A 27048-nucleotide genomic window follows, 5' to 3' on the forward strand; every position below is an offset into this window, starting at 1 on the left:
GCATCAAGATGCCACGGACACAAGCATCTTATAGTTACCATAGTAAAAAACCAATGGTTTTATGTAGTGCGTTAATCGTTTATCTTTTTTATCATAAGTTTATATTTATTAATAACAAGACCGCTCCTATTTATATATTATTATTCATCCTTGTGTTGTGAATTAAACCGGGACATCATCTCTGCCGTGACATTCATATCGACAACGCCATGAAGTAATCGTTATTATTATAATAATATATTCTGTAAAAATGTCAATCCAGGGTCGTATCAGATAGTTCTAACTCTGATATATCACTTAGAGTATGTTCCGATATGCACTGCGACCACAGTACAGTGTGACGTCAATTTAGTATACTGTGAAGCCGTTCCTTTATATCGAGTTATATTGGTTACCTTTTTTAAACGGAACGCAATCCCGTATACTGCCAGCCGCAGTTTTTGACGCAGCAGTCAAATGAGTGTTATTAAAGTTTTAAAGTTTTCTAGTTCATTAAAAAAACTGTTGTTGGAGTACATTCAAATTTTTGTGATTAAACTGTAGGTATTGTGTATAAAACGTTAGGCACTCGAGTGGTTTTTACTGATCACGTGATCAAAGTATTGCGAGTACCTTACCTCGAAAACGCCAGTGCTCACAGTAGCATATGGAGGCGATTTATGGGGTACTGCGGTAGTATATTGGCAGTTCGGAACGAATTTTTCTACAGTGATAGCACTGTGCAGTGCTCGCAGTGCATATCGGAACACACCCTTGAGCTAGTTGAAGTGAATGCTTTTTCTGTAATAATGTTCTGTTGTTTGAGTTTTTTTTTGTATAGACTGTCTGTCATAAACTATCATGATAATTTATATGTTTTCTTAACGTATATATTTTTTTTAATTTTTCAATAGATTTTACCAGTGGACCCTCCTTTGCACCGGATGCCGGCTAGATTATGAGTACCATAACAGCGCCTCTTTCTGCCGTGAAGCAGTAATGTGTCAGCATTACTGTGTTTCGGTCTGAAGGGCGCCGTAGCTACTGAAATTACTGGGCAAATGAGACTTGCGCAGTTGTAGTGCCGTTTAGAATTTTTGGGTTGTTCAATAATCCTGAGAGACATTGCATTGTATTGGGCAAGGCGTCTCAATTACCATCAGCTGGACGTTCTGCTCGTCTCGTCCCTAATTTTTATTAAAAAAAGACTAGCTGACCTGACAGTCACTGTTCTGTCAATAGAAAGTAAAATATGATTTAAGAATTCGGGAATAATGCAGTCTAAAGCCATCGGAGACATGTAATCATTAATTTAATTAGAAATGAAACACTGGATATAGTATGTTACCCTTAAGAGATGGACATATGTCATCTCGGACTTTTCTGTAGACCTATATAAGATACACAATTCCACCATACATTATTTTGTAACATCTCAAAGGGCTCAGACTGCGTTTCCGATGAAAGCTCCCAGACGGCACGGAATTTTTTTTCGGCAACTCCAAAAAATATCGTTAATGTATATAATTATGTACAAACTTAACAAATTATATACTAAAACCTTTCTCGAGAACCACGCTATCCATTGGTGAAAGGAGCATGAAAATGGGTGCAGTAGTTTTCTTAACATAAAACGTAGTGGATTGTGGCTATCTCCGTTTTTACAAAATTAGCCGTCATCTGTCAATATATCAACATCATTATCAGTATCATTTTACGTGGCCGAAGCTCTGCCTGATAGAGCGTTCAAATATGCTAAGCCATAAGCTGACCCAGCTGCCAGCATGAACTATGGTCTCGCTCTATTGATGATCCGATTAATCGAAGACTCGATTCATTCAACTACTCTCAAACAAAAGCGCTTTAGAAACTTCACGATAAATATTAAATTTTAATTACTGAGTCTTCCATATGTTCGAAAAGTAGAGCTCGTGGGATAATTTTAATCATATTCAATGTTAAAAACGTAATAAATATCAAATACGTTATAACTAAATTATTTGTATTGCGAATATATTGGTATTTCTAAGTCAAAAAAATATAGGTTCCAGATCAGAAATCACCAACAAATATAAATTAAAACCTTTTCCGAAATACGTTGCATCTTATGGCACAAATATTGCTCCGATCGGTATATCGATATAGTTTTCGCGGTATAACCTAAGGAAGAAACGGTCTACCATTTATTAGTTCAGATAACAGATCACCAGGTACGATTAGCTTTGGCAGAATTGGCATTGACTCGATATTTCAAGATCCAAGGACTTTAGCAATAAACGAGAAATTAGAAGGAAAGTTGCCGAAGAGAGTTTAAAAGACAATTTTTTGTGAGTTTCTATGGTTAAATCTCCATAAGAATGCGCTCGATAGGAGATATTTTCTTACAGCATTGTCGATTATTTCCGGAAAGAGACTTGCATGGCCAATGTGGTGTAAACTGTATTTAATAGTATCATCAGTATTATCATTAAAAGACATAAAAGGCATTTATTTTCTCAAAATTGATTCCTTTAGAATTCTTTTTGATGTCATTTCTAATAACTACTAGATACTACTGCCGCTTCGGAAACAAATGGCGCTCTGAGAGAGAAGAAGCGGCGCAAGAAACACTCCCAGCATTCTTTTTTTGCGCTCTTTTCAATAAAAATATACAATATTGTACAATCATTTCTATCGCTATAAAATAATCACAATCTAGTCCCAGGCTGTCCGATCATTTAGATATTCAGCAGTCGAGTTATAGGATTTACGACAGAGCCATTTTTTTATAAAACATTTAAATTTATTCTTAGATAGTGGCTGAACAGTGGCTGGGACTTTATTATAGAAGTGTATACATTTACCCTTAAAGCTATTATGTATCTTATTTTATTATAGTAAAATTGACATATTCAAAATATCATTTATATTTTACCAGTGGGATGTGGGCTAGAATATGGGTACCACAACGGCGCCCATTTCTGCCGTGAAGTAGTAATGTGCAAACATTAATGTGTTTAAAATTAGACTTAAGACCTTATGTCTCAAGGTGACGAGCGCAATTGTAGTTAGTTAGTTACTAGTATTGTAATGGGCAGGGCGTATCAATTACTATCTAGCTGAACTTCGTGCTCGATTTGTCCCTTATTTTTATATATAAATATATCGACCTATAGTATTATATTTAGATATATAATATTATGTATCTCATGTTGCATCTGTTTCGAACAGGTGTTTCAAACAGCTTTTGTTGACTAGGTACGGATAGCTATACATAAAATTAACAACACATATTTAGCCAGTAAACCTTTAAATAATTTAGGAGTGAAAATAAAGACTTATTTACAATATTTATTATAAACAATTGCTAGTGTAATTAGTTCTAAGAACAATAATTAACAATGTTTCTATTGAAAAGATGTAATCATTTGCGCAATTCAATTTAGTATGACTTAATCTATATATATTAAAATGAATTGCTGTTCGTTAGTGTCGCTAAAACTCGAGAACGGCTGGACCGATTTGGCAAATTTAGGTCTTGAATTATTTGTGGAAGTCCAGAGAAGGTTTAAAAGGTGATTAAATAGGAAAATGCTGGTAAATTAAATAAAAACAACAAATTTGTTTTTCCTTTGATGTGTCTATACATAATTTCTATTGAGAGAATTTATTGACGCACGGTTTGACAGTTCTGCTGTGAAACAATTTCATTACGACAGCAGGGTCAGCATTTTACGAAGTAATTTTTGATGTTATGATATACTATTGACAAATTCATATAAAAACATTATTTTATTTAAGTACGAGTGGACCCAACAGACGTTGTCCTGTACACATGTTTTAAATTTGAAAAATCGGTTTAGCCGTTAGGAGCAGTTCACTAACATACACATGAGCAGGAGAATTATATTATATGGGCGGAATTAAGAATCTAAGCCAATCTCCAATTCACTGAAACAAACAAAAAAGTCATCAAAATTAGTCCAGCCGTTTAGGAGGTAGTTTAATTGTGAATCTAAACTATTTTCGAATCCACCTAAAAACACAAACCAATCTCAAATTCACTGGAACACACAAAAATATCATCAAAATCAGTCCAGCCGTTTAGGAGGTAGTTCAATTGTGAATCTAAACCATTCTCGAATCCACCTGAATACACACAGAAAGTTTCATTAGAATCGGTCCAGCTGTCTAGGAGGAGTTCAGTGACATACACACGCACACAAGAATTATATATGTAAAGATTATATACAGAACAACGTCTGTCGGGTCAACTAGTTTATGATAGAAATCTATTATGTTATTTTTAAGGAAAAGCTATTAAAAGGAACATTGAAGTCTTGTTTTATTTTTAAATTCTCAACGAATTATTTATTTTTTAGGTTTATTTACAATCACATACAATATAAAAAGTAGAACTAAAAACAAGGAACTGAAATGTAGTGATTACTTACAAATAAACACAGAATGCACAGATATAATTAATTTTAGGTATTATATAGAATAAGTAAACATTTTTTTAAATTAATAAATCAATAGGTTACATAGTTATAAACAGTTACCTTAATTTTACAATTATTACATTATTAAAGATTACCAATGATGCTGCAAATGGTCTTGCGGAATTTGGCTAAGGAATCAGCAAATATGTCAAAATCAGCTACGCTATAAAAATTTAAAATTTTACATAATCATGGGACTGGGGAATTGGTACCTAGGATCATCACAATTTTGAAATTTATGTTTTATTGTAGTTATAAATTTCGTTGAACAGTTTCTATTGAACGTATTTAGCATCTCGTGTGTTCTATACAGTCCAAGCATATTCTAATTCTAATATGACTTAACGTAATCGTAATATTAAAAATAAAAATATTTTAAAATGATTTGAGTAATTTTATCAAACATAAATTTACATAGAGGATTACTTACTTTTCAAATCAAAGTAATTTACATCCTGAATTGTAAGACTTGTATTTGTATTAATATTTTTGAGAATTTTGAATATATTTTAAAACATTATTAATTCATATTATTAACGATGAAAATTGATTACTTATTCGCTTATTTCTAGGTTTATTCGAATCGGGTAGTAATATTTAAATGGTTTGATATTATAACAATAATAAAACTAGCATTCCTTTACCTATATAAAAGTATCTTAACGTACATTTTCTACTAACGAATTCATTAAACACGCCATTCAATTAACTTAGCTATAACAAAGATTATTTATGTTGATACAAAGCTAGATTATCACGCGATCTTTTAACGTTCTTAATACGTTGTTTTGTAGTAAAATAAAATAACAGTGTTCGGTCCACTTAGGATATTCAGCAGAGCGTGGTTTTAACTGTGGCTTTCTCCATCGGATTCTTATATATATACTAGCTGACCCGACAGACGTTGTTCCGTACATAATAGAAAGAAAAGAAAGAAAAAAAGTTTATTCATGACGATATAGTATAGTACAATAAAACATAAAACAAAATAGAGAAATATTATTTTCTATTCGTCACAAAGTGGTCCCAACTCAGCATATTTGCTGGTTTTGAAAACCAGCCCTGGTCTTCCGTTGGGCCATTTGGTGATGTCGCCTTAAAGATAATTACATAGTTACTAATGCGTAGACTGAGTAAACAAGATAATGTATTAGCTTGTCAATTTCTGAAGTTTCTAACGTTCTGACTGACAAGTTGACAACTCTGTCAAATGTCAATCTGAGTTCGAAACATTAAAGTAAATATGTGATCACAGATCAGTTTACAATTTACATTATTTATTCATTATTGTTTTTTTTTTGAGTGAAACAAAAAAAAATATACATAAAAATATTAACTAATTAAAAGTAATAAATAACATATTGTTTTTTTCCATCCTCGGTGAAAAGCTGTCTTTTAGTCCCTGGTAAGAGGGACAAAAGTAGCCGATTCTCTCCCGGCCCGACGACTTTTGTCCCTCGTACCAGGGACTAAAAACGAGCTTTTCATCCAGGTGGGAAAAAACATCGTATACGCGCCACGTGAGATAAGTAGGACATTGCCATCCGCGGAATATTAACAATCGCGGGAGAATAGAATGACCTACTTTTCTCACTAGGTGCGTAATATACTATTTTTATGAATTTGTCAAATTATCTCATAACATCAAGAATTATTTCAAACAATATTCTCCCTGTTCTTATAATGAAATTGTTTCACAGCAGAACTGTAAAACCGTGCGTCAATAAATTCTCTCACGGAAAATATGTCCACACAAAACAAATATTGGAAATAAAAATAATTTTGGGTCCCAAAATCTTTGAAGTTGGACTAAACATCACTCTATGAAGTAATGCCCATTAAAATCCGTTTATTAGTTAAGGCGAACTGGAAAGAAATATTAGGATTTATATATTTTATTGAGATAATATATAGTGTATATTTACACTGGGTGCAGAAAAGAGACCTGAGGCAAGATGTACAAAAGAGGGAGGTATGAAAACTCGTATCTATTGTTTAAACTTTACCGTAGAAGTATATCAAAAAGTATAGTGTATTTGAGCAATGATGTTGTAGTTAGTTTTTAGTTAGTTTTTACTGTATAATTTTCGTTTATATTATGTAAATAACTACTGGTTTTTGAAGTACAAAGTTCTTTAGCGGCGTAGAGCACTTTTCATGGGATGGGTATAAAATGTTAAACTCGTGTCAGGACATGGCGGACATGTCGTGGCGTGATCGAAAATTCGTTAGACGTAGGGCCTTGAGTATTTTGTGGCAATTATAAACTGTATATATTATGATGACCTATAAGCCGAGTGGGTAGCGACCCTTCCTACTAAGCTAGAGGGTTCGAATCCCGGTACCTACTGGGCATTTATATGATGAATATGGATATTTGTTTCCGAGTCAAGGTTGTTTATATGTATGTTTAAGTAATTATATTGTCATAGATATATCGTTGTCTTGCAACCCATATCACAGACTATGCCTAATTTGGGGCAAGATAATTTATGTAAAAGTGTGTAAATATTATTATTAAATATAATGTAATAACAAAAATATAATTGTAGGTTGAGTTATGTAATATAAATTGTCATTTTTGTGTACTATAGTAGACGCTAGTACTTTAATCCGAAAAATAAATCAAATTGGTGCGAAATTATTCCCTAAACATACAAAAATATTGAGGTAAATAAAGATGTTTTAGTAATATTATTATCCAAGATAAGTGTTGGGTGTATCAATAACTTGAATAACACTACCCAGTATGTAATTAACTTTGTGAGATAGTTATTAAGATAGTAAGACTATTCCCAAATAAACGAAAAACGTCGATGTTTGAATCGTCCAGATGCATTATTGTGTTTTACTTGAATGTTTGTTTATAAATTCAATCAAGTGAAAAAAACGTTAGGCAAAAATATGTGAGAGTTTTTATAAAGATGCGTCTCAACTTTGGGTGAACCTAAGTAAATCTTATATATAAATTTCTCGTGTCCCGGTGTTTGGTACTAAACTCCTCCAAAACGGCTGGAGCGGTTTGTATGACATTTTGTGTGCATATCGAGAAGGTCTGAGAATCGGCCAACATCTATTTTTCATGCCCCTTAAATAATAGGGGCAACCCATGCCCAAATTTTTATTTTATTTTTTCGAGTAAAATTCTACGATCTAAAACTATTTTTGTATCACGATTTTTATATTATTCTGTTCCAATCACAAATCCGCTACAGACTTGCAAGATGGTAATCGAATACAATAATTGTAGTACGACATATTTGATAGGTCTGAAAATCGGTCGTTATTAATTTTTATACCCTAAAAATATTAATTATTGTATTTTTTTATTTCTTTATACGGCATTACAACGTTTGATGGAGTGCTAGTAGGAGCAACATGTGTTTGTATGTGTCTTCCAACACGATTCTCAGAGGCTATTTTAAACCGCGTAACAAAAATTCCATACAGATGAAATAAGAAGTAAGAAGACATCAAATAAAACGATAGAATTCATATAAAAAATTGCTAGCTTTGCGGGAAAATTTCCCGCAATAAAATTCAATTCCCTCGAGAGTTGGGTGGCTCTAATAGATTTTGTCCTGCATATATTCAGTATTATTTTGAAAAAAATCCTTACAAAAGACATTAACACACTGCTGATTGTTGCCTCTCAATAAAGGTTAATTCTTCATAATGTTAATTAGTTAATGATTTTTTTAGAAACTTTAATTTTCATAATTACATAAAATTTTCATAATGCTGTAAGCATTATGAAAATTAAAGGGGCGTGCGTATCATATAGGCAATTAGGCAGTGCCTACCTCGTTATGAACCTAAATAAATAATATAATAAAAACCTAAAAAAAATAGGACCAGTGTTAAAATTAATTTACTACCTACGGTAGGCAGTCTAAACATTGCATATACGAAGCAAACAGCGATTCATACAACTTATGTCGTATTGTGGGACTAATGCGCAAATATGACTAGTTAGATTACAGTGCCTACCTTGCTAGAAAACCAATGCACGCCCCTATTTACACTAGGAATAATCATAAGTTAACTAACTCGAGTCTTTTGTTGGGTGCTGTAATTTAAGACAGGATCTCAGGAAATGAACAAAACAATTGTTCAGAAATGTTTGAGTGATAAATGCTACTATTGGATAATTGAGTTTTTTAAATTATACCACACACCCAGGGATCGAAGCGCTTTATTTAAGGAATAAATTTAATGTAATGTTATTTTAAAATTTGGCCCGCTGAGTTTCTTTTACATGCCCTTCTCAGGTTTGAGGCAAAAAAAAAAATTTAAAGGTTGTCATAGGTTTGACGTATTAAAAACTATTTTAATTAATTATTTCAATGCTGAAATCCATTTGGAAAATTCACTTTAATATTTCTAAGGTCTTGATAAGTCTACCAGTGGGAGGCCCCTTTGCACAGAATGACGGCGATTATGGGTACCATAACATTACTGTGTTTCGGTCTGAAGGGTGCCGTAGCAAGTGAAATTACGGGGCAACGGAGACTTAACATCTTATGTCTCAAGGTGACAAGCGCAATTGTAGTGCCGCTCAGAATTTTTGAGTTTTTCATGAATCCTGAGCTGCACTGCATTGAAGTACAGGGCGTATCAAATACCATCATCTGAACGTCGTGTCCATCTATTCCCTTATTGTCATAAAAAAAAGTCGTTTTCTTCCTCAAGATTTACCTACTTAAAAAAAAAGGCCTTACGTTTATCGCTAGTACCATTTTATTTTATGCGCAAATGAAGCAATGCTATTGTTTAACATACAAATACATTTATTACTTGTGTATAGATAACTGTGATTAACAACTAATTGTATTCCTTTGAAGTTCCTTGACTGATACAAGTAATTAATGCTAATCAAATCGATCGATGACGTAACACAAGACTTCCATTATAATATAAAGTAGGTACATAAGATTGGAGACATCGCCGATGACACTGTCTTGCATTCTGATAATGCGATTGAACTGAAATCAGTGAATATCAAATTAAAAGTCAAATATTTTTATTCAAAATAGGATGTGACATCACTTATTGAAAGACTACCCACTCATTCCAAAAAGAATGCATCAGTACTGAGCAGAACGGGCGCAACAAACTCAGCGGACTTTTTTGCATAAAAAATATGATGACAGAGTCGTAAAATATCGTATCAATTAAACTTATTATTTAATAGCCTGAAGGCGGTCGCATTCCAAATCTGTGGTATCATTAAGAAAGTCATTTATTTTTTACAATTCTTTTGAATATCGTAATACTTTTGTTTTGAACATTTTCTGGGATCTCATCACGTTGACGTCTGGCATTCCACAACCACGCGTTTTGCAAGAAATTTCTTGCTTTGTGGAATCAATTCCCGGTTGCGGTTTTCCCGTACCGATACGACTTAGGGACCTTCAAGAAAAGAGTATACTCCCACCTTAAAGGCCGTCAACGCATCTCTTGACACCTGATGTTGCGGATGTCCATGGGCGGTTGCCCCACCTGTCCCCATCCTGTGAGCCTCTTGCCCGTTTGCCCCCTCTCATATAAAAAAAAATCTTGTTGTAAAAGCATATACATCGCCCCACAAAAGACTTACTGACTCGACTTAGCCGAGTAGTAGGCATTATAAGTTTATGTCTGTTCCTGGTGTTAATATTATAGTTATGACAGTTTCTAGCAAATTCACTTATGTGCCTTTGTACCGTTATATAAAATGTTTTCCTATTATAAAATCCTATATTATATCGATTTGTCATTCGATTTGAATAGTACTAGGTAAGCCGCAGGAATCGATCAAAATTTGCAATCAAAAACATACGAGAACGAACGAATTGTCCAATCAATCGGGAAAACCCTGCGATGGCGAAATTTTCGCTCAACTATAGCTGAGGATCCGGTTACTTGACGGCCTTGAAACGATATTGTTCGCAAAAATAAAGTGTTAGACACATTAGGTGAACTAAATCTTGTGATGGATATTTTAAAAGGTAATTAACTACATTACATCCCTACTTATATTATAAATGTGAATGTAAGTTTGTTTGTTTGTTACGCCTTCACGCCTTAACCACTGTACCGATTTTAATAACATTAAGTACAGAGATAGACTAGAGCTTGAAAAATGACATAGACTACTTTTTATTACAAAAAAAAAGTGGAGGGGTTGAAATAGGGGTAAGATAAAACCATGAAACTTTGTATAGAGGCACTTGATTTGATTTTAATGGGGATTACTTCATGGAGTGCAGTTTAGTCCAACTTGAGAGATAGGATGGTTTTAATTTCTATTTGGGACCCATAATTATTTCCAATATTTGTGTTGTATGTGAGAATTTATTGACGTACGGTTTGACAGTTCTGCTGTGAAACAATTTCATTACAACAACAGGGAGCATATTTTACGAAATAATTCTTTATGTTATAAAATATATAAAAAAAAAAACTGTTTTTATTTATTATATACAGAACAACGTCTGTCGTGTCAGCTAGTTAAAATATATATTTTTAACTAACCATATGTCCAAGATATCATAAAAGCAACTTTGATTTTGCCGAAATGTCACTAGTTAGTTTACCACTAAGTGATTTTATCATTTTCTCATACCATATTTACGTCTGCAAAGACATAAAAGACGCATTAACACTGTTTTACACGGCATTCAATAAAATACAGTTACAAGTGTTCGAATATGCGATGAATAGAATCTAGTATAAAGACTGCTAGTTATTCTTTGTCGTCTTTTGTATGGAATAAAGGTCATTGATTTAAAACTATCTGTACGTCAGTAACAGTAGAGATTAATCGTTGAGATCAATTGAGTTTTAAAGCATTCGATTTAAATTTAACACGGTCTGAACTTTATTATTATACTAGTTAACAGTTCGACGTTTATTAATGAGTGGGAATATAAGGAATTCTAGTAATAATATTATAAATGTGAAAATTTTGTTTGTTACGCTTACACGCCGGAGTTACAGAACCGATTTTGATGATATTTGGTACAGTCATTGACTAGGGCTTGGGAAAGGACATAGGCTGTAGCCATAAAATGTATTTTATCCCAGAAAAATCCATGGTTCCCGCGGGATTTGTGAAAACCAATAGTAGGTTTAGTTTGCCAAAGCAATCTTCCTTGAAATAAGATTCATATAATATGTTGGATCGAAAACGGGAACCGGAACTGGAATAGGACATGAGATAATCATCAATTCCAAACATGCTTATTATATTAAAAAATATATTTATATTTTAAAATCCCATTACTTTCGCGGGCATCTGCTAGTTAGAAATAACGCTATATATATTAGGAGGAAAAATTAGTTTATCCATACAAACGTTCTCGACTCTTTTCGACTCGATCAAAATGATTTACTAATAGGATCAATAATATCATTATACCAGTGGGAGGCTTCTTTGCATAGGCTGCCGGCTAGATTATGGGTACCACAACCACGCCTTTTCTGCCGTGAAGCAGAAATGTGTAAGCATTATTAATAATAATAATATATAAGCTCTACTTTTTACGAACATATGGTAAATTCAGTAATTTATAAGAAATATGACGATTCAGAAGCGCTTAGTTTAAGCCTATTTCATTAAAATTGATTTGACTTTGACTTTGACTTAAAATAAATCACCAAAGAACTCCTAACTATTACAGTTGGAGCCATCATTCAATCTAGATGAAAATTGTATCCAAAATTATTAGCTTCTTACCAATACTATTTAAAATGACATAGTTTTTTTTTTTATATAGAACAAAGAAGAAATTGTTATATGTTTGTTATACATTAAAAATGCTTCTAATTCTGAATTAAAACTATGGCGATCTTGTACGAGAGACGTAGCCTAGCTCCGCTCGATTCCTCAATGCCCTTGGCTCGGTCCCCAGCCTTAACACTGTTATAATATTAATATCCATAATTAACCATTACCGAAACAATAATAAATTCATTATCGCTATTACTGACATACTGTTGTGGTCCAAAACAATAATTATTTGTATACACGAGAATTTCTAACAATTGTTACCAGTGGAAGGCTCTTTTGCACAGGATGCCGGCTTGATTATGGGTACCACAATGGCGCACGTTTCTGCCGTGAAGCAGTAATGTGTAAATAGTACTATGTTTCTGTCTGAAGGGCGCCGTAGCTAGTGAAATTACTTGGCAAATGAGACTTGACATCGTATGTCTCAAGGTCACGAGCACATCCTGAGTGACTCCGCATTGTTATGGGCAGGGCGTATGAATTATCATCAGCTGAACTTCCTGATCGTCTCATCTCTAATTTTCATAAAAAACATCATAAGCCTAATGAAAGACTAATAATATTTACAAAAATATAATAATAAGTATTTATTAATGATTTTTTATTTTTTTGCTATATAATCGCAAAACATATAGTGGTATATAGAAATACGCCACACGTATGATAAAACGCAGTTCCTATATTCATTCTATAGTTATACGCCCTTATTCATAATGGTCTGCTAACTTTAAACAGCCGCTTAAGAGTGTTTTTTCTCATTCTGACTTGGGTCAATAGAAAAAGACAGAGTGAGAATTAGCAATGCTTTAAGTTAGCAGACTATTATGAATAAGGGGGTCTGTATATATCATAGGCGAAAAATAAGTGCTATTATTTCAATTATAGCACTTTTTTATATCATCTATATTTGTTAAATTTATTTTAAGCCCAATATATAATATGATTGCTCTAATAATTCGCTAGTTTTTTATTGTCCCCATACATTTAACCATTCATAAAATGTTATTAGTAAATTTAGTGCATGGTGATTATAAAAAATTATGATTTTGTATTCATATCCGCTTATAGAGTGCATATTGAATATTGATAGACAATCAGTGTATTTTTTTTCAGAATAAAAGACTTATGGCATTACAAATAATTGGCTTAAAGTTACAACTGCGAATAAACCAAGTATATGCAAAATGTTGATTATGTCGTTGACAACTGTCAATATAGTAATGGTAATTCTGATGTTTTCCGAGTGTCAGCAGCCTTGCAAATAAACCCATCGTAAATATAATAAATCAATCGTAAGCAAAATGTATATTTGTAAATATTTTTATTCTCAGTTATAAATTTATGCCAGTTTTATTTACAACGCCGTAAATCTTTTATTCTGCTATTTATAAGGCCTTTAGACTAATAATACAAAATCGAAAAATCAATACATTTACATTAATTCCCAATTGAATATTGGGAAAAACAGATTTACAAGGTTTTTTCTTTATTTCATCATTGTATAACTTATCTACTACCATAATCGAAGGCCAGATTTGAAAATGTTATGAAAGTTGTGACGCAACGACTGTAGAAAGTGTTGAATAGTTCGAACGTTCCGGCCGTACTTAGTGCAGACAGTGGGCTATTAGCGGATGTAGAAAGTTGTCAGTTAAAATTCATGAAGCACCATTAAATATTTTTATGAGTGATTAGCAAAAAAATCATATGTCTAACTCCAACCAATAAATAACTGACATACTTAACAGGCAAGTAAAATAGCTCAATTTTAATTGAAAGAAGTATCTGTAACAAATTTATCTGAATAAATACTTTATTCATGTATAAATACATTTATATAAATTAAAGTATGTTTTAACATAATATACATCAATTATCTATGTGAAAATAATAACTATGTTAATTACAAAAACCAAAAAATGTAGACATAGGTAATTTTTTTTAATTTCTGATTTTTTTTTTAAATTGGGGAAATCATAATGCAATTCATTATAATTCTGGGTTAATATTATTTAGATTTTGGATATTTAAATACACTTACTTACTTTACACAATCAATCCAATTAGAATTCAGCAACTTTTATATTTTTTTGATTAATTTTAGATGGCATTAAAGTGGGAATAAATTGGACTCTACTTACATTTGTAACTTGTAAATTAATCCTTTAACACACACGTATTCTTAACACTTAAGCACTAAACTTAAAAGTAATATTATCACTACACGAAACGTCACAACAGTACCGGATCTCGCGTCCCACTCCACTCGAGTTGCGCTTGAGACGATGATCGCGCAATACGTCATTAGCAAACCTCTCTACTACCTCTAGCCAATTAATTATAGTCCTTATACCCTTGATATAAAGTCTAGGATCACTTGTATTCGATTGACAGGTTGTATTTGGGAAAAACGCTGATGCAGATCGGAGACACGACCTTTCATTTTGCGCTTACATTATTGTATCTGTTTGACGCTTTATTAGCTCGATTAACGATTTTAAAGTAGGTACAAGTTTATTATAATATTATTTAAAACTAGCTGACCCGGAAAACGTTATTTGCCATATAAATTATTTTTAGAGTTAGACCGTTTCTTGGACATTGCAACATTACTTTATTTTTCTAAAATAAAAGATTTTTTCTAAATAAACCTAAGCCTAAGTACTCCTTATTACATCCGCTAGCTGCCAATAAATAAATCAAAATCGATCTAGGCATTTCAGAGATTAGTCGGAACAAACAGACAGACAACAATTAAAAAAAAAAAGTTTTTTTCGTGTATGTACATATTATATTCATATATATCATATATAGATATAATAAGTATTTTATGTAGCAATATGTATATCTGAGGTTATATTCGAGGATTTTTTTCTTTCTTTAGAGGGTTGTGGTCTTCTTCATGCCATTTTACCATGTCTAATGTATGGTTGCCAAACATAGGCATTAACAGAAAAGTTGTTGAACAAATTGAAATCTGCCAAAAAGGAATCGTAAGAAGTGTAGTAGGAATTAAAAGAGGAGATAAAATAAAATTAACAAAAATTAAGAATACAACAAAATTCAAGATGTCAAAACTGTGCACAAAATGAAAAATTAACAAAAAACAAAAAACCGATATAATCTAAACTCGTGACAGTATACATAGATATACAGTACAGTAGATAAACATTTAGAAATTAAAACAAAACATTTAGAATTGGGTAAATACATTATGTAACAGTAAATAAGAGAATTCATGGAAGTTTACACAAAAACTTTCTTATTACCTATTATAAATGTTATATATGTAATCTCTAAGTACATTTACAAGGCTAACTAAGAAGTGGGTGTTTTGCAAATCTTAATTCTCAAATCGCATCTACTATCTCTTAACTATATCCATTTTGATACTTTGAAATTGGCAGAAATACGTTTATGTTTCATTTTTGACTCAATAACTACTACGACTACATTATTCCCGAATACTAACATAATTTATTTTCAGCGGGCCTACCATAAACTCTTATTGCGATTCAATTGACAACCTAAAATGAACTGCTTTGCTATTTCGTACCACGACATGATTAGAGTTATCTAATTTAGGTTGAATTATATCAACTGAATCGCAAACTGATTTAGTTCATTCATTCATTCGTACCATGAGGTGTTATTTCAACCTAAACTGGATAGCTTATTTGTCAAAGTGACCGATTCGAAAAAAGTTGCTACTTCCTTAGATTAAAGTGAATCGTCTTGTTAATAACTTTCAAAAAATAGTGAAAACATAGAAAAGAAAAATTTTATTGATTAAAGATGAGATGAGAATACTTTATTGGACTTTTTTGTAAAACAAAATACTGAAAATAAATACCAAAAATGAAAATACTAAAGTCGAGGCAGTAAGGGCCCGGGCTATAGCCTATTCGCAAGAACGAATTAAAAAAATGTAATCTGTGGTACTGTCAAATCAAACATCAATGGAGGTGCGTTCATAACTCGTTATTTTTACGAAAACACATAAGCTAATATTTAATTTGTAATTCAAATAAGTATATTTATTTATATTAAGTACTATTATTTAATAAGTATAAAAAAGGGCTTAATGGTTTATAATTTGACGCAATTACCCAATTTTAAAATGTATTTTTAGTATTTTCTACGAAAACAAAACTGCTAAAATCATATCATTTTAGGTTTCGAAACGCTATTTATTTCGTTCATTCTTCATAAGCGATCCAAACGCCATTCAGTAAAAGGCACTTCATGGTACGAATTTTAGTGATTCAGTTTAGGTACCTAAACTGAACTGCATCGGATTCGCATCGCTTATTAAAAGTTGATGGTAGGCCCTCTGTTCAGAGAACAGCGTCTGTCGGATCATTTAGTAAAATATAAATTAAAATATATATGTGTGTGTGTAGTAAGAATAATTTTATTTACTTTCCCAGTCATAATATAAATCACAATTCACGCGAGTACCAGGGAAACATGAAATCTATCTAGTACGAGTAGTAAAGAATCACTCACATCTGTTTGCACAGGTGATTTAAAAGTAGTTTACTATTTGCAGTTGATGTGAGTTTGTATGGATAGCACAAATGAGTATTTCAACGCTATTTATACTGATGAATTCATTGGTCAAATACGACGCTACCGTTATTTAGAGTCAGTGACCATGACGCGTGCCTGTGCAAACTAAGCGATTGTTGGTTCTTCATTTTATTGTTACTTTTTATGTTCAATCTTGTTTACATGTCTGACTAAATTGTAGGTTATTATTGTTTCATACCAGTCACAATAATTATCGAAGATTATTTTAACTTACTTTTAATGATGACGTATCAGCTTTACATACGTATAATATTAATTTAAGGGTCGCCTTATAAACGTGATTAATTTTTGTGAGGTAGCTTTTAATATTAGAGATACGTGGTGAGATAGGTCCGGATTTTTAGTATTTTGGCAGATTTTATGCAAAAGAATATCATTTTACTAACAAGAAATACTGGAGGAACAGAAATAAATATACTAACGGCCAACTTTACCCTTCAGTTATTCATTTATTTAGGGTAATCTAGAAACATTCAATCGGATGTTGCTCAAAATTCCATCGTAAGATTGACCAAAAGGTTAAGCCATTAGAACAAAAAAAAAACAAAAAAAATGGTATTGGCCTTAAAATACGATCTATCTGGTTGTGGGAGTACCACACAATTCGTTCGACTAGTAAGATAAAACAATCTATTTTTTTTTAATTGGTTCTCGCTTTTAATTCCATATAAGCATAATATGCTTGTCTTAAAGTCATAAATTGAGTGTATAAAATAATACAATGTATTACCATCGTCAATATCTAATTGTGTGACTTTCCCCCACGAATTTCGAAAATGGGCTATGATTTTTTTTAATTGTGTTTTTCTTACGTTTCCTATTTTTGATACAAAATAATTGAAATAATTATCAAATATCAATGTCACACACCTTTATGAGAAAATTGCCAACGCTGCGTACTAAAGCTTCAAATTATGAATGATTGTAGTTACCTACTTATCAATAAAAAATCCATTCATTAATTTTGTAAGTGTAAGTTTGGCAACGTCGCAAAGATTAGGACTTGTCATACTGGTTACAATCAAGACAAAATGTAAATTAAAAAATATTTTTACATCCATAATATGCATTTTAGAACTCATGTTTCATGGACTTTTCTTTTCCTTCTTTAGCTGTTGATCACAACCCTAAAGTTATAGGAATCTAATATAATAATCTTGAGTTAGGAGCACTTCACCGCAGATATTGAATGCTTTGTAAGGAAATATGAATAAGGTATATAAAAACATAGAATTATATTCTTCTTCATTTCTTCTACTACCATATAAAGTGAACATATAACATATTTCAGAAATGGATACGAATTACTTTGATTGAAGCATGATTGACATTAAATACGGCGGACTTCGACAACACCTGATGAAATTCAATAGAAAATGAATAAATTCAACAGAAGCGTCGAGTTATCGTAGTACCCGTTCAAAACCTGTTGTAATATAATACATACAGTTTATGCCTACTAGTTGGTCTGTAGAATCACTAACATAACAATTGTTCGAATCCAAGCCTTCTATAAGCGCGCTGAACAATATATACCGCATGCGTGAAGGGGAAACTGAATTTGTTTTAATGACAATACCTGACGAGACGAGCAGGACGTTCAGTTGATGGTAATTGATACGCCTTGCCCATTAAAATGCAGTGCCACTCAGGTTTCTAGAAAAGCCTTAATTCTGAGGGACACTAAAATTGCGCTCTTCACCTTGAGACATAGATGTTAAGTCTCATTTGCCTAGTAATTTCACTAGCTACGGCGCCCTTCAGAGTGAAATACAGTATTGTTTACACATTACTGTTTCACAACAGAAATAGGCGCCGTTGTGGTATCATAATCTAGCCGGAATCCTGTGAAAAGGAGCTTCCCACTAGTAAATCTTTCGTCCAATATATTAAAAACAGCATTATTATGAAACCCTGGTGTTAACGGCCCTTCATGTGTCTGTGAAACTGTGAGAAGTAATAAAATCTATCCCGTTTATCACAGTCACGAAAATCGTGACATACTTGTATTTTGTTTGCACTTACTGAATTTCTAAAGGTTTATTTATGCTGAGAGTATTAAGTGCAGTATATTTAGTACAAAAACATTTTTGTTTGTAGGTTTTTGTTTGAAACTCTTGCAAATAATTACTTTTCGAAATGTTTTCCAGCATGCAAAAGACTTTTGTTTCGTCACTTACCAGGTGAGACACGTATGCTCGTTTGTCCATTCCTATAAAGTTAGTTAAAAGTACGTCATAAGATATACATCTGTGAGGTAATATGTAGCCCACATTCAATTTCATATTTTGAGTTTTCTACTAAAGGTCTCGCTCTTATGAGCTAAGAGAGGACGACTCTCTTAAAGTTATAGTATATTACGCACCTAGGGAGAAAAGTAGGTAACTCTCACCCGCGGAATATTGAATACCCGAGCCGAAGGCGAGGGTGACAATCGCGGGTGTCAATGTCCTACTTAACTCACGTGGTGCGTATACGAATTTTTTCCCACCTGGATGAAAAGCTCGCTTTAAGTTCCTGGTAAGACAGACAAAAGTCGTCTTTCCGGGAGAGAATCGGCCACTTTTGTCCCTCTTACCAGGGACTAAAAGACAGCTTTTCACCGAGGTGGGGAAATAAATAGTTTTGATAACTTTTTGTCATTACATCGATATCGTCTTTTTTTTGACATTAGAATTGTATCTAGCATAAGTTGTCATATCACTTATTCTCTGCGTGTCGATCGATCAGTATAACAATCATTTTTCATTTTTCACTTTTAATTAAGGTAGCCAAAGACAACAACAACTTGTGCTTTATCTTTTATTTTAATCAAAATATCATTCGAATGTTACAGCATATCTTATACTATACTATTTATACTATATTTTCTAATGAAAAATGCCATAATATCTTATTTGATTTATTCAGATGAAGCCCTGGGTATTGAAAGAACAGCACTTTATTTCGAAGGCTTTATTATAAAGCAACATTAATAGTAATCATGCATTAATATTGAGGTACAGAAACTAATAGATGAACTTATGTATGTACGTATGTAAGAACGATTAACAGAGCTGTTTATGGTGTTACCAAGGCACTATAAAAATATTTCCACTATATAATGACAACATTGCAACCATTCAGCATGCAGACCCAAAAAGGCTTGAATACAGGGCCATAAAACAAGTTTATAAAAAAAGAATTATGTTGCTCGTCTATATAATAATATGCAGACAGAGCAGTAACTACTTAAAGATGACTTAAGCGAATATAAAGTATGCTATTCAATGTAATGAAAAAGTATTTACTATACTAATTTACACTGCTAATTTCTCCATTGGCTATCTCTTTCTCCTCGTACGCGAGAGATAAAGATGGCCGACCAGACAGTCATTTGAACAGAGAATGTGTGGGATTTATGTCCCATACGGTTCAATAACCTACATGAATAATAATTAGTGAGTGGTGCGCGTTCATTAAGTCAATTCTCATAATTTGAAAAGTTTGAATATTTTATGCAAAGAATAGAAATTATGAGAGTGCATTTGCAGCTGTCTAATAGTTTTAATATTTTGGTATATTTAATGCATTTATTAGGATTGGAGGCTCCTTTGCACAGGATGCCGGCTAGATTATGGGTACCACAACGGCGCCTATTTCTGCCGTGAAGCAGTAATGTATTAGCATTACTGTGTTTCGTTCATACATTCTGAAGGGAGCTGAAGCTAGAGAAATAACTGGGTGAATGAGACTTAACACCTTATGTCTCAAACTGACGAGCGCAATTGTAGTGCCGCTTGTATACAATGTAAGCATCATGCTCGTTTCGACCCTTATTTTCATTAAAAAAATTATTAGGGTTATCAAATAGTTATACATTTGTTCTTTCTAGCTAGCACAACATTAATAAGTGATAGTAAATATACCACCAACACCCTCATACACAGGTTATAAATAAAGGCCGGCAACGCTCTTGTGATTCCTCTGGTGTTGCAAGAGAATGTAGAAGGCGGTGGTCACTTAACACCAGGTACGCTCGTTTGTCCTCCTATTCCATAAAAAAAAATATACAAAAGATATTAAAAAGTTTTTTTAATGACAATAAGGGACTTGACTATCAAGATGTTCAGCTGATGGTAATTGATACGCCCTCTCCAATACAATACAGTGCCTCTCAGGATTCTTGAAAAGTCCACAAATTCTGAGCGGCACTTCCATTGCGCTTGTCTCCTATATACAGAAGATGTGATTTCTCGTTTGCCTAGACGTTATATCACAAGTCACTGCGCCCTTTACTTTAAGTAAAAAAAGCTTACTTTTAAAATATTTATAAAGGTATAAGGTAATGATTAATTATTTATTCTAAGATTGATGTTTTATGATCAATCTAGTCATCGCTCGGTCTGATTACCCAGTAGTTTTTGCTGCTGAGAGAAATCTCATATGTATGATGAGGTAAGTCTTAGTTAAGTTGTCACATAAAGAAATCAAGGTATGATAATATAGGCCTGCATCTAGAACATCAGACCTCAACTACAAGGACTTTCGATGACAGAACGACAAAATATGGCGTTCAAACCTATAAGCGACCCAAATCATATAAAGCTGCGTACGTCACTTAACATTACAAATCTATACGACAAGTGCAGACCCAGCAAACGTTGTTTTGCCATGTTTTTTTTTTATGAAAATAAGTGTCTAGGCGAGCATAACGTTAAGCTTATTATTGATATGCCCTGCCCATTAAAATGCAATGCCGTTCAGGATTCTTGAAAATCCCAAAAATTCTGAGGAGCACTACAATTGCGCTCGTCACCTTAAGACATAAGATGTTGCGTCTCATTTACCCAGAAATTTCACTAGCTTCGGCTCCCATCAGACCGAAGCATAGTAATGCTTACATATTACTGCTTCACGGCAGAAATAGGTGCCGTTGTGGAACCTATAATCTACCCGTCATCCTGTGCATAGTAGCCTCCCACTGGTAATAAAGTGCCCCGTGCCGCTCATTGTGTAAATTGTCATATTATATGTAATGACATGTCATTCCCTGAATTACATTTTGTTAAATGAATGTACTGAAATCGTAAAATTGTGTTTATTTGCATTTAAGGAAACGGCTCATTATATAAAACGTTTTCCAAACAAAACAAATCTTATAACTATATTTATAATACTATGACTACGTCCAATTAAAACTATCTAGTACTAAGCGTACCAAGAATACTGGCAGCATTTCCACGTTGGATAGCTAGGCTGATCCGTTGACTAGCGAGCACTTGGGTTGCCATCAGCCCTATTGAGGCGAGAAGATAGTACCTACATACTCCGCGCCTCTGGGCCCTACGGGCCCACCCACCAAGTGTCTCGACACCAAACGGCACAAAGATGTATGACTCACTGAAACCGACATAATTGCGATGCTTGTAGTCTTTGGCAGTCGAAGCAACAGCCCCAGCACCAACTGACGTAACTTGGAGATGGGAAGGAGCCAGAGTATCAACGCTAGTCACATCCCACACCAGCGCGCTTCCCAAATATACTATTGAAGCTGTTGTAAACTTATGCTTTCCTGGTATTTTTCTGTTGTTTCTCTGAGAAAGTTAATTAAGACAAATTGCATAAAATTTCTTTACCTGTATGTTATTTGAAAGTGAACTTATACCTACATTTTTACACATTTTTGTTCCAAAACAGTGTATGGACTTAAAACGTTGGGGCGCGCCTTTTTGAGAGTATTTCTCATTCACATTCTTCATAAGATAAAGGTTTAGTTACTTCTCTTTGAGAAAAATCAGTGTCTGTCTCCTTAAGCATACTTAACGACTGATGTTAAGATTGAAATAGTGACAACTTCATTAAATTGATATTTTGTTTTATAATCTTACATTAATAACATAAGCAATACCTTAAATAATTATAATGGAATCGTTTGATACTCTGGTAAATTCAATTGTATCGCAAGGTGACGAGCGAAATTGTACTGCCGCTCAGATATTAGGGTTTTTCAAGAATCCTCAGCGGCATTGGTTTGTAATGGGCAGGGGGTATCAAATTCCATCAGCTGAACGTCTTACTTATCTCGTCCCTTGTTATCATAAAATAATAAGAGCCTAAAGTGCTACCACTACATAATAATCAAAATAATATAATAATAATAATAATAATAATAAGCAGCCATAGTCACGGGCAGCCATTCGTTAAATATAAAATCGCTCCATTAATTCAAAAGCCTTGCAGTTCAACAATTCAAGTTTCAGAGTAATTACAAGCCTTACTAGGTCGCCGGACATGTGATTGACATACGAACTATTAAAATGGGCTGTTTTTCGGTAAAAGAAAGTTGCAATGTTTATTTCGGCCTACTCGTTACTGATTAATTAAAACGAACTTAAAGGGCAGTTATTCCAATAAGCTTTGAAAGGATGATAATCGTCTGAATTTTTCTAGAAGATTAATTGACTGCGGAAATTGAAAAAGACAATGTGAATGGAGTTATAGGAAGAGTTTATCTCCACCATCTGGATGTCTGGTGTTACTCTACATTGCGTTTTTCAAGGAGCTTTCCTCCACGTACACAACACTATGGAATTATCTTCTTTGTGCACTGTTTCCAGGAGGTTACGACATGTGTACCTTAAAAACAACCACCTGCAACTTGCGATGCGTGACTCCTCTGGTATTGCAAGAGAATGTGAGGGGTGGTGATCATTTAACTTCAGATGACCCATACACTCGTATGTCCATTGTCTTGACGTGCATACAATTAAATCGCTGATTTTCTGTGGGTACGTCGTGGTGCGGGTCGTTCCATTCCCTTGAGTGTGCCGTTTCGAGACTGGCCCGAGTACGCTCACTTGGGCGTATTATTAGTTACCGCACTTTGCGACTACGCCTGCGGTATCTAGTTGGAGCGCAGACTTTGGTGAATAACTTTGTATTGATTGTATAATTTTTTTAAAATTCTCTAGGTGTAAATATTCAAAGGAGTTGCGACGAGTTTCTTATCACTTCTTTCACTAACTAGTACATCATAAGTTTAGATACTTATAAATACTTTATTATTATAAAATAATTTTTAAAAGATTAAAACGCGTGTAATTATTGTAACTGTGTTATTTCATTAGGGTTTTAGATAAAACTAAAATATTTATTATTATTTTACCCGACGTTTCGTGAGCTTTTCAGAGCACTTTTTCAAGAGGACTGCGGTTGACAGTAGTCGAGATAGTACGTCATAATTATCATTTTCATCATACAATAATATGTTTGTAGGCTTATGGGGGCTTGTGATTTCTCTGGTGCTATAACAGCCGTTCCCAATATTCAGTATAACTCCGGTTGTGGCCTACTTGAGATAAAATATCCTATCTTTTGTTGAATTTTTTGTCCCAATAAACTAATCGGCGGTAACTCATGTTATCCATACACGTTGTCTGTCAATGGAAGGACGTATAGCTTACCAGGGAAAGAAGTTTGTATGGAAATTACAATTCACGCGTCCCAATATTATTCGTAGCTGTCAGTAATGTAGGCTGTCTCTAGTACTGTATTTGTCAAACTGAGGTTTTCGGGGACCACAAGGCAGATCATTATTATTTGCCTAGTAAAAAAATATTTTATTATGTTAGTGGTGTTAAATATGTGCAAAATCCTTTTTGTTTATGTTGAATACTTAGTTAGGGTTGTTTAAAAATATTCGCCAATTTTCGAATCGAAAGTTGAAAACCCAGTCGAAAGTCCTAAAGTAACAAACATAAAAAAACATACCGATGAATTGAGAACCTCCTCCTTTTTTGAAGTCGGTTAAAAAGGGTTAAAAATAATAATTAACTTCTATCTGATCGAATGACCTTGTTATTATATGTGACTTACCGCTCAGATAGCCTTCATAATGAAGGAAGCATGTGTCTCAATATCCGGATCTATAATACTTATGTAATTACTCAGCCGAAAACTGTAGCATTGAAACATTTAATCATTATTAATAAGTTCAATTTTTGTGTAGCGATGCCAATCTCTTTAAATCATAACTCTCTTTGTATCAAAATATTTTTTAACGAATACTGGTTGTGTATTCTACAAATAATGCCAAAGAACGAATATGTTTGTCTGTCTTTATATCCCAAAGATCTCCACGACGATCAGTCCAGCGCTGTCCTCATCCAACGTATTCCGGCCATCTTGACCAGATGGTAGGTCCAATTTGTAGGCCTACCAATACTGTGTCGTACGTGGTCACCATTCGAGTACTTTTCTGCCTCACCGGCCATCTGTCCGTTGAACTATGTGCCCTGCCCACTATCATTTCTGGTTCTCAATCATTTGGGCTATGACTATATGTATTTCTGATTTGTTCTAGCAGGGAAATTTTGAGCATAGCCCTCTCCATTGCTCTCTGAGCGGGTATGATCTTTCTCATCAGACCCATAGTTAGCGACCACGTCTGCGAACCGTAAGTCATTACGGGCTGTTCACACTGGTAGAAAACCTTCCGTTTTCAGACACTGTGGTATTAGAAGATTTTATAGACTTCCCGAACGCTGCCCATCCGAGTTGGATTCGATGATTGACCTCTTTCGCGAAATTGGACCTACCTAACTGGATTGTTTGTCCGAGGTAGTCGTACTCGTCGACAATTTCGTGAGTACAGCTGTGCCCAATTGTTATGGGGTTGTTGATCTTAAAATTTGCCTTAATCATCGAAACGTACTTTTCGAACTAAAACCAGCTACTCTGTGTATATTATTTTAACTTTGTAAAATAATATTACCTACCACTGGGAGGCACAAGATGCCGGCTAGATTATAGGTACCACATCGGCGCTTATTTCTGCCGTGAACAGTAATGTGTAAACATTATTGTGTTTCGGTCTGAAGTGCGCCGTAGCTAGTGAAATTACTGGGCAAGTGAGGCTTAACATCTTATTTCTCAAGATGAAGGTGAGGCAGTTGTAGAACCACTAAGAATTTTTGGCTGTGAAGAATCCTGAGAGGCACTGCATTGTAATGGGCAGTGCGTTTCAATTACTATCAGCTGAACGTCCTGCTCGTCTCATACCTTACTGTCATACACATATATATATATATATATATATATATATATATATATATATATATATTACAAGGAGAGGTAAGGTTCACAGGTTAAGGGTATATTTCTAAATTCAATCGCAATCCTAAAATGGCGAGAGAAATATTTATCGGATAGCAGGCGGAGATTACTATTTTAATCCATTTCCTGCTTTTGGCATTTCATTTACTTATGTTTGTGATGGAAGGCTTACTGAGCTCCGTTTTAAAACCATCTATAAGTATGTATTAAATATTTCTACCATGGTACGTGTATGAAATCAAGACTGGCTTAATGCAATACAAGAATTTATAAATACGGACGATATTCCCGGACCAGTGGGAGGCTCCTTTTCACAGGAAGCCGGCTAGATTATGGGTACCACAACAGCGCCTATTTCTGCCGTTAAACAGTAATGTGGAAATATTACTGTGTTTCGGTCTGAAGGGCGCCGAAGTTAGGGAAATATGAAATTTCACATCTTAACGTGACGAGCGCAATTGTAGTGCCACTCAGAATTTTTGGGTTTTTCAAGAATCCTGAGCGGCACTGCATTGTAATGGGTAGGGCGTATCAATTACCATCAGCTGAACGTCCTGCTCGTCTCGTCCCTTATTTTTATAAAAAAAAAACAAATAGCTGCGAGAGAGAGAAACATCTTCAACGGAGATACCGCAAGTTAGAAACTATAACCGACATTTCTTAAGTAGTCAGCCACGCTTGGATTTAGCTCTTTGGTAGTTATTTTGAATATAAAATCACTAGCTACGGTACACGTAATAAGTTCTCGAATTATCGGGGTATCATGGCGTTATTCTTTTGTATGAATGAATGAATTCTAAGATTATGATATAATGATGTTAGTTAGGGAGGAAAATATAACCGAATTCCGTTCGGACGGAAGTCGCCGCCGCGAAATAAATCGTATGAAAAACGTACAGTCGGTTACATATTTATATTATTTTTATTAAAAATTGTACAGAAAATACGATTATAATGACTTTAGAACTAAATTCAACAACAATAATTGTATGCACCAAAATTCACTAGATTAATATTGAAATAGTTGGTAAGACAATCAGCTTAACATAATATTGGAGGTGCTACTGACAAACTCATGAATATCATATAGAGATAACACATCGAATATAATCTTATACATATATT

At 33.7% G+C, this 27048-nt stretch overlaps 1 protein-coding gene across 4 annotated transcripts in view; it reads right to left on the minus strand.

Moving 5' to 3' along the window:
• LOC126967122 (tyrosine kinase receptor Cad96Ca) overlaps positions 1-27048 on the minus strand; it is a 91763-nt gene that overhangs the window by 62989 nt on the left and 1726 nt on the right. The window contains exon 1 of one of the 4 annotated variants that reach the window (XM_050811540.1): positions 14376-14584. The exons of 2 other annotated variants lie outside the window; for them this stretch is intronic. The gene's annotated coding sequence lies outside the window, so the exon portion shown is untranslated. Of the gene's footprint in view, positions 1-14279; positions 14585-27048 lie in introns of those variants that run through there. One more of the 4 variants, XM_050811541.1, reaches the window with a different exon arrangement.

Source organism: Leptidea sinapis, chromosome 12 (genome assembly GCF_905404315.1).
Source record: "Leptidea sinapis chromosome 12, ilLepSina1.1, whole genome shotgun sequence".
Classification (NCBI taxonomy): domain Eukaryota; kingdom Metazoa; phylum Arthropoda; class Insecta; order Lepidoptera; family Pieridae; genus Leptidea; species Leptidea sinapis.